This window comes from Aristolochia californica, unplaced genomic scaffold (genome assembly GCF_029961685.1).
Source record: "Aristolochia californica isolate CCGP_79_NKW_82.1479 unplaced genomic scaffold, dmAriCali1.0.hap1 SCAF_364, whole genome shotgun sequence".
Lineage (NCBI taxonomy): Eukaryota > Viridiplantae > Streptophyta > Magnoliopsida > Piperales > Aristolochiaceae > Aristolochia > Aristolochia californica.
The window spans coordinates 17501-23940 of record NW_027182064.1 but is presented as its reverse complement, the minus strand read 5'-3'; the positions used below and the strand labels follow the sequence as shown (position 1 = coordinate 23940).

Sequence of the window (6440 nt, the reverse complement as noted above, 5' to 3'; positions counted from 1 at the left end):
TAATTATTAAGGTAAGGAAAGAAAACGTTAGATCAAAATCCAAGAACTGTTCATGAATTCACAGGAAATAATTAATGGCTCCAATTTACTCTGAATTTTGGACTCTGTGCCTAGAAATATCTTTTTTCTGTTTCAATATAAAAAAAAATATTATGTTTTGAAACACTATACAATCAAGAGAACCCTGGACCCAGGGATCCCTTTTGGAAAGGGATAAAGAAACCCGTTTTAAAAATCCAACTCAAACCAAAAAAAAGGTTGAGTAACCCCCCCCCCCCCAAAAAAAAAAAAAAAAGAAAGAGTTAGGGTCTATTTTGGATCATTTTGGCGGCATGGCCGAGTGGTAAGGCGCGGGACTGCAAATCCCTTTCTCCCCAGTTCAAATCCGGGTGTCGCCTGATCAACAAAAGAAAAGCTTCGGAATACCTTATCCTTCTATGCTAATAGAACTCACATATGCTAATAGAACTCACAAAATTCTTGCCTGACAGAAGCATGACTAGGGTTGTAGATACTGTATTTTAAGAATACAGAGGTTCTATAAAAAAAAAAGACTTGAATTTTTATCATTTGGTTATGGTTAAAATCGGGTATCAATATGAAAAAAAACCGATTTATGACTGATTACTGGTTGGTTCGGGCTATTTCTTTGTATTTGATTTATCAATCGAATCGATAGTAAAACTGAAATTGTGAGATTCAGAACTACGAAAGTCAGATACCTAAAATCGGGGTAGCCGAAGGAAAGGGGTTCGGTTCCTAAATGTAAATCCAATCCTTGCTTCTATTCTAGGATCTGAGGGAGATTATAGGAAGCACTATCAATACTTCCTAATTACCCTACCTTACTAGGGTGGTGCCCACTGACTGAGTCTTGAATTAAATTGGGTAGGTTGGTGGGGAATCAAATTGGGAGTTGCGGAAAGGGCTAAGGATAGTTTGTATTTTGTATCCAGACTCACGAGAATCCCTGAGTACTTACTCAGGTATCCAATCAATATTGGATTGGATGGGTAATCAACTCTTAACTATAACTATTATAGTTATAGAATAACTAACTATTCTATATCTATATTATAGAATATAGAATCTAATTTTCTAATAAAAGTTGAAAAATACTTCTCCGTTTTTTGTAACACCCTGCCAAGAACGTAATGGGGTGTCCCCCGATTGTTTCACAGAAAGAAACAGAGACAGTAAGACTTGGGGGGTAGATAGAGGTATGTGATAGATAGTTAAGATAGTTATCTTTTACATCTTTATGGTATATATATATATTCTATTTATATTCCATTTTTTTTTCTTATGCTTATGAAAGCTAACAAAACAAACAATGGGTCTTACTATTCCTACATCTTTCATTAGTAACATTCCTTTAAGATCTCCAAGGGTAGTTGTATATCTTGCTTTTGCTTACTGCTTTCCGATTCGACCGGAGATCCTTGTAATTAGAGTATAGGAACTCTTGTATTCATTGATTGGTTCATCAATTAGCGTTAGAGCAAAATGCCATTTTGACTCTGCACCATTGATTCCACTATTATTAGTGATTAATAATGGAATAATTCCTTCATATTCATAGAGATCGGGGAGATAATTTACATGGATATAGTAAGTCTCGCTTGGGCTGCTTTAATGGTGGTCTTTACGTTTTCCCTTTCACTCGTAGTATGGGGGAAGAAGTGGACTCTAGGGGTACTACTAATTAAGTTGAGTAATCAAATTGGATCAATGGTGCTTATGTTTAATGGACCGTTCCGCGAAGCGTTTTAAGATAATCCATTTCAAAAATTCTAGGGTAATCCAGTAATATATGAACAATGATCTTTCGATCAATATTTGAATGATTTGATTCTGATGTTGTTCGTATTTCGAAACTCAAAGGAATGCGCATGATAGGAAATTTTTCCAGCCGAACTCTTCCTATTCCTAAATATAATATTCGATTTCGATGAACCCGCTCTTACCATAATTATGGATATTTACAATGAGGAGCAACCAACCCCTATTTTTTTTATTTGTTTTTCCCTCTTGACTGTTCAAAGAGGAAGTACTGCTACTATTACGTGGATACGTACTTTCTACTGGAGATGCCATAGACGTAGTGGTTGTTCAAAGGGGTACTACGCATAATAAGATCTTGCGTCGGGTGATCCGTGCTCACTTAAGTTTTATACTTCTAGGAATCCTATTTATGCTTTATTGACTCACCTCATGTCATGGCTCAAGCATGAAAAATGGGTGGTGTTTACTACTTATACTTATTTTTCAAATCCGAAGAAGTGACTATAGAACTCCGTGGGGTATCTGTTAACGGCCCAATCAATTACTTCATTTATATGGATAGATATTGTATCTAGTCTATATCAAACCCATCCATTTTTTGAATTTATACAATACAACTTTATACATGCAATACAATATTTTTACAATATAATAATAGATAGTGTGGTAGAAAGAACTATATGAACCTTTCTACTACACCATCTATTATACTGTTGATTCCAGTTTCTCCTAATTTCATTTAAGACTTGGAATTGGAATCCCTTTTATTTCGTCAATCATTGATAAGAGCTAATAAGTCAAGTTTAATTCTAATCATTTGACTGACTGTTTTTACGTAGATGATAAGTAAAAAAGCAGTAGGAACTAAAATGAACAGCGCAGTCGCAATAAATGCGAGAATATTGACTTCCATAATCTCATCGTTTTTTTTTGCTTCGCAATAACTCGGGATCTAATCCCATAGAAAAAAAAAAAATAAAAATAAAAAGATTTCTCCTGTAAATTCAATGGGTGCATCCTGATGGTTGATACTGAATCGGATCAATATTCAATATTATATTATGAATATGAATAACAATATCTGATCTATTAAATCGATTCATCGTCGAGAATTGAATAGTATAACATAGGAAGATCTTTTATCCATACCGAATCAAAAATGGGATTCCTGATCTAATCAAGAATCCCATTGAATTTCTCATCTTTTTTTTTTTCATTCTTTAGTTTCTAAAATCTATCATCTTCTTTATAAGAATCATCCGACGAGGTATCATCTGACCTGTGTTCTGTTGCCGGCCTTCCATTGGTAACAGACCTAAACAGTAGGAGTGAAATGGAAAGGGGGAGGAGTTAAGCTCGAAGCGAAGTTTTCGTAATGATCTAATCCTCCTGGAAGGCAGAGAAATGTGATAAGGTATGGGTATGGGATGGGTCTCGATATAAAAAAAAAGATCTAATATTCCGACAAATTCTTTCTTTATTGATTTTTCTCCTTCTTCGATGAAACCCTAAAATAAAAATATATATTATATAAAGATAAAGAAAATAAAGAAAAAAAAAATGATTCATTCCCCCTGTGGAAAAGAAACAAAAGGACGGATCATTGTTTGATCCTTTACTTTATATTAAAAGTAAGGACCCTCTTTTTCCTTGGATTGGGACTGAAAAGCCTAAATTCAGCATGCAATTTGAATAAGAATAAGATAGATAGATTGTTTTTAATTACTTTACTAATTGAGATTGCACAAAATCGTATCTCGAAAACACGAAAACAAAAGGGAGTAGGTTTAATAGTACTCTGCTGCCCGAGTAACTATGTTACTAAGTTAGTTAATTGTGTATCGTAGAATAAACGAGTACAATTTGTATATGTACTCCCTGGAAACGTATGGGTACTCTGTACCCTATTCCATTTCATGGATCAGAAGCAATTGAAAAAGTCAAACCAGTGGGTCTCTCTTGGAATCCCCAGTATGGCGATACCTACGACTACGTATGCCTCTCCCCCAGCAATCGGTACTAGTTCAAATAATTGAAATTCCCGTCTTTGTCCGATGAGAAATTCGAAACGAAAAACAAAATAAAAAAAAATTAAGGATCCCCGCAGGAAATTCAATCCTGTCCCGGGCCCCCTCCTCACAGAAAAGGGAAGATGAATTGATGGATTCATCGGATCCGAGGTCGGGACTGACGGGGCTCGAACCCGCAGCTTCCGCCTTGACAGGGCGGTGCTCTGACCGATTGAACTACAATCCCAGGGTGAGGTATACAGCATGCATATATGTATTCTTATGCTTTCATTCGTTTCGTTTCTATTTACGAGAAATATTCTCGTGTTGTAAAAGAAACACGACTGATATACTGATATCCACATGGATACGGGACTAGAGTAAGAATGACACAGATTACTGGTAATCCTACTAATATATTGAGAATCTATTTTTCAATGGAAAAAGGACTCTTTTTTTCTTTACTACCTTTGCAACAAATTGGGAATCTAGATCTTTAGACAGATCAGAAGATGTGAGAAATTGGAAAGAAACCAAGGGGTATTGTAGAAAAATGGACCCTTTATCCCTATATATTTTATTCCCATATATCCTTAGAATACTTTTAGAATTTTAGAATATATGGGGCATTCTAAATATCTAAATAATGGGCATTTCTGGAGGACAAATTTGGTTATCATGGATCGGCGAATTAGTGGGCCGAGCTGGATTTGAAACCAGCGTAGACATATCGCCAACGAATTTACAGTCCGTCCCCCATTAACCGCTCGGGGCATCGACCCAGGAAGAACAAATTCTGGGCTTATTGATAATCCATGATCAACTTCCTTTCGTAGTACCCTACCCCCAGGGGAAGTCGAATCCCCGCTGCCTCCTTGAAAGAGAGATGTCCTGAACCACTAGACGATAGGGGCATACCTGCCCGATCGCCATCATACTATGTTCATAGTATGAGCAGTTTTTTGGAATTGTCAATATAATGTAATGTATAATTATAATGGGATGACTAGATCCGAAAAATCTTTCCTGCTTCTACGATTCCCATAGAATTTTTGATTTTAATTCATGAAATGAACCATCCCGTCCTATATCCTATATATATATAACGAAGTATGGGATCCCCTCAGGAAATGATTTGTTCGACAGACAGAAAAGGTAAGTCAAACCTTTCTTCCATTTTGACTCATCGACTCACTCATCGTTAAGATGGGATATAACCTATCTTTATCTCACACTAATACTAAGCCAGGAAATTAAAAAACGATAGAATGCTTTTTTTGATCGATTCAAAAAGATGATGTAGAACTGGTAAATCAGGGAAGGGATTCGCTGAAATATTTTGAATCGATGTCAGATTCGTACATGTATCAATCAAGTGAATCTCATCTGGATGGGTCAATAAAAGCAAAGCAATTAGTATAGGCCCCGGCCCTGAAAGAATTCATTGCATTACCATTGCTATTTATCAAATATACAAAAGAAAATAATCATTTTTTTTTTTCATAGAAATCTCATAGGTATAGGTAAATCAAATTTCTTGTTCCTGAGTGAATCCCTATGCATACATGTATATATGTACATATAGTAAATATATGGATCATGTAGTAGACTCATAGCAGCGAGTGGCTTCTTCCTGAATTGAATAAAACGGGCCCTTTTAACTCAGTGGTAGAGTAACGCCATGGTAAGGCGTAAGTCATCGGTTCAAATCCGATAAGGGGCTTTTTTCATGAAGCTCCAGTTTGCAGTCTTAGTGTTCATTATTCAGCAGAGAAAAGAGAGATTTTTTATATTTATTTGTAATATAATAAATATATCTAAGGTAACTGCCCACATAATGAGTTATTATTTATTATTCAAAATAAATTATAGAATGAGTTATAGGTACAAAGTTGAACATTTGTTCATTATGATGATAAGTAATTGCCCTAATCTTATTAGGGGGACCGCTATGTTGTCATTACAGGGTATACTTCTCCTCATTTTTCATTATTCCTGTTTTTTTGGTCCTGGTACATATATATTTTAGATACCCAATTCAGATTATGAATCAGCAAACCAAAACATTCCGACTTCTCCACTGTTCCAATAAAATACTGTTCCAATAAAATCGATCGGAAAAGAAAATTTAGAAATCAATAAAATAAAAAATAAGTGGACCTGACCCATTGAATGGTGACTATATCAGCTATTCTTATATTAAAAAATATTCATATTCAATAGAGATTAAATTGTGGAAGCCGGGCCTTTTTTTTATTTCCTTGGACCACGCAAGAATTTGTCGATATTTCCGATTGAATCTTCTTGTTCCTAGATGACCCATAGGAATAAATCGCCCATCCCTTTCCTCCACAAAGAAATGTTTATTCCGAGTCACAAGAACAGTCTATTTTTCAATATCTTTTTTTGGTTCCAGAAAAAGATCGGTTTATATCCATATAGGACTTAGATATAGATATCGGGTCACATAACTTCATGTATCAAATATTTCCATATGGATGCATCAGATATTTTTGTTCCGCTAATGTAATGGAGAACGAATGTGAGAACGGGACTTTCATTTCCAATCTCCACTTCCTATTTAATTTCTATTTAGGGGCAGGGACAAAAGATATTGGGAATATTTCCCTTTTTTTCTGCCGGAGT

General features: G+C 35.4%; 3 non-coding genes across 3 annotated transcripts; 2 read left to right on the top strand and 1 right to left on the bottom strand.

Annotated features, from left to right (window-relative positions):
- Positions 1–326: 326 nt before the first annotated feature.
- On the top strand, positions 327–398 carry TRNAC-GCA (transfer RNA cysteine (anticodon GCA)). The gene has a single exon. It is a non-coding gene; the product is annotated as a tRNA-Cys (tRNA).
- A 3569-nt stretch (positions 399–3967) lies between these two features.
- TRNAD-GUC (transfer RNA aspartic acid (anticodon GUC)) lies at positions 3968–4041 on the bottom strand. Its single transcript has one exon. It is a non-coding gene; the product is annotated as a tRNA-Asp (tRNA).
- A 1404-nt stretch (positions 4042–5445) lies between these two features.
- Positions 5446–5517, top strand: TRNAT-GGU (transfer RNA threonine (anticodon GGU)). The gene has a single exon. It is a non-coding gene; the product is annotated as a tRNA-Thr (tRNA).
- The last annotated feature ends 923 nt before the right edge of the window (positions 5518–6440 follow it).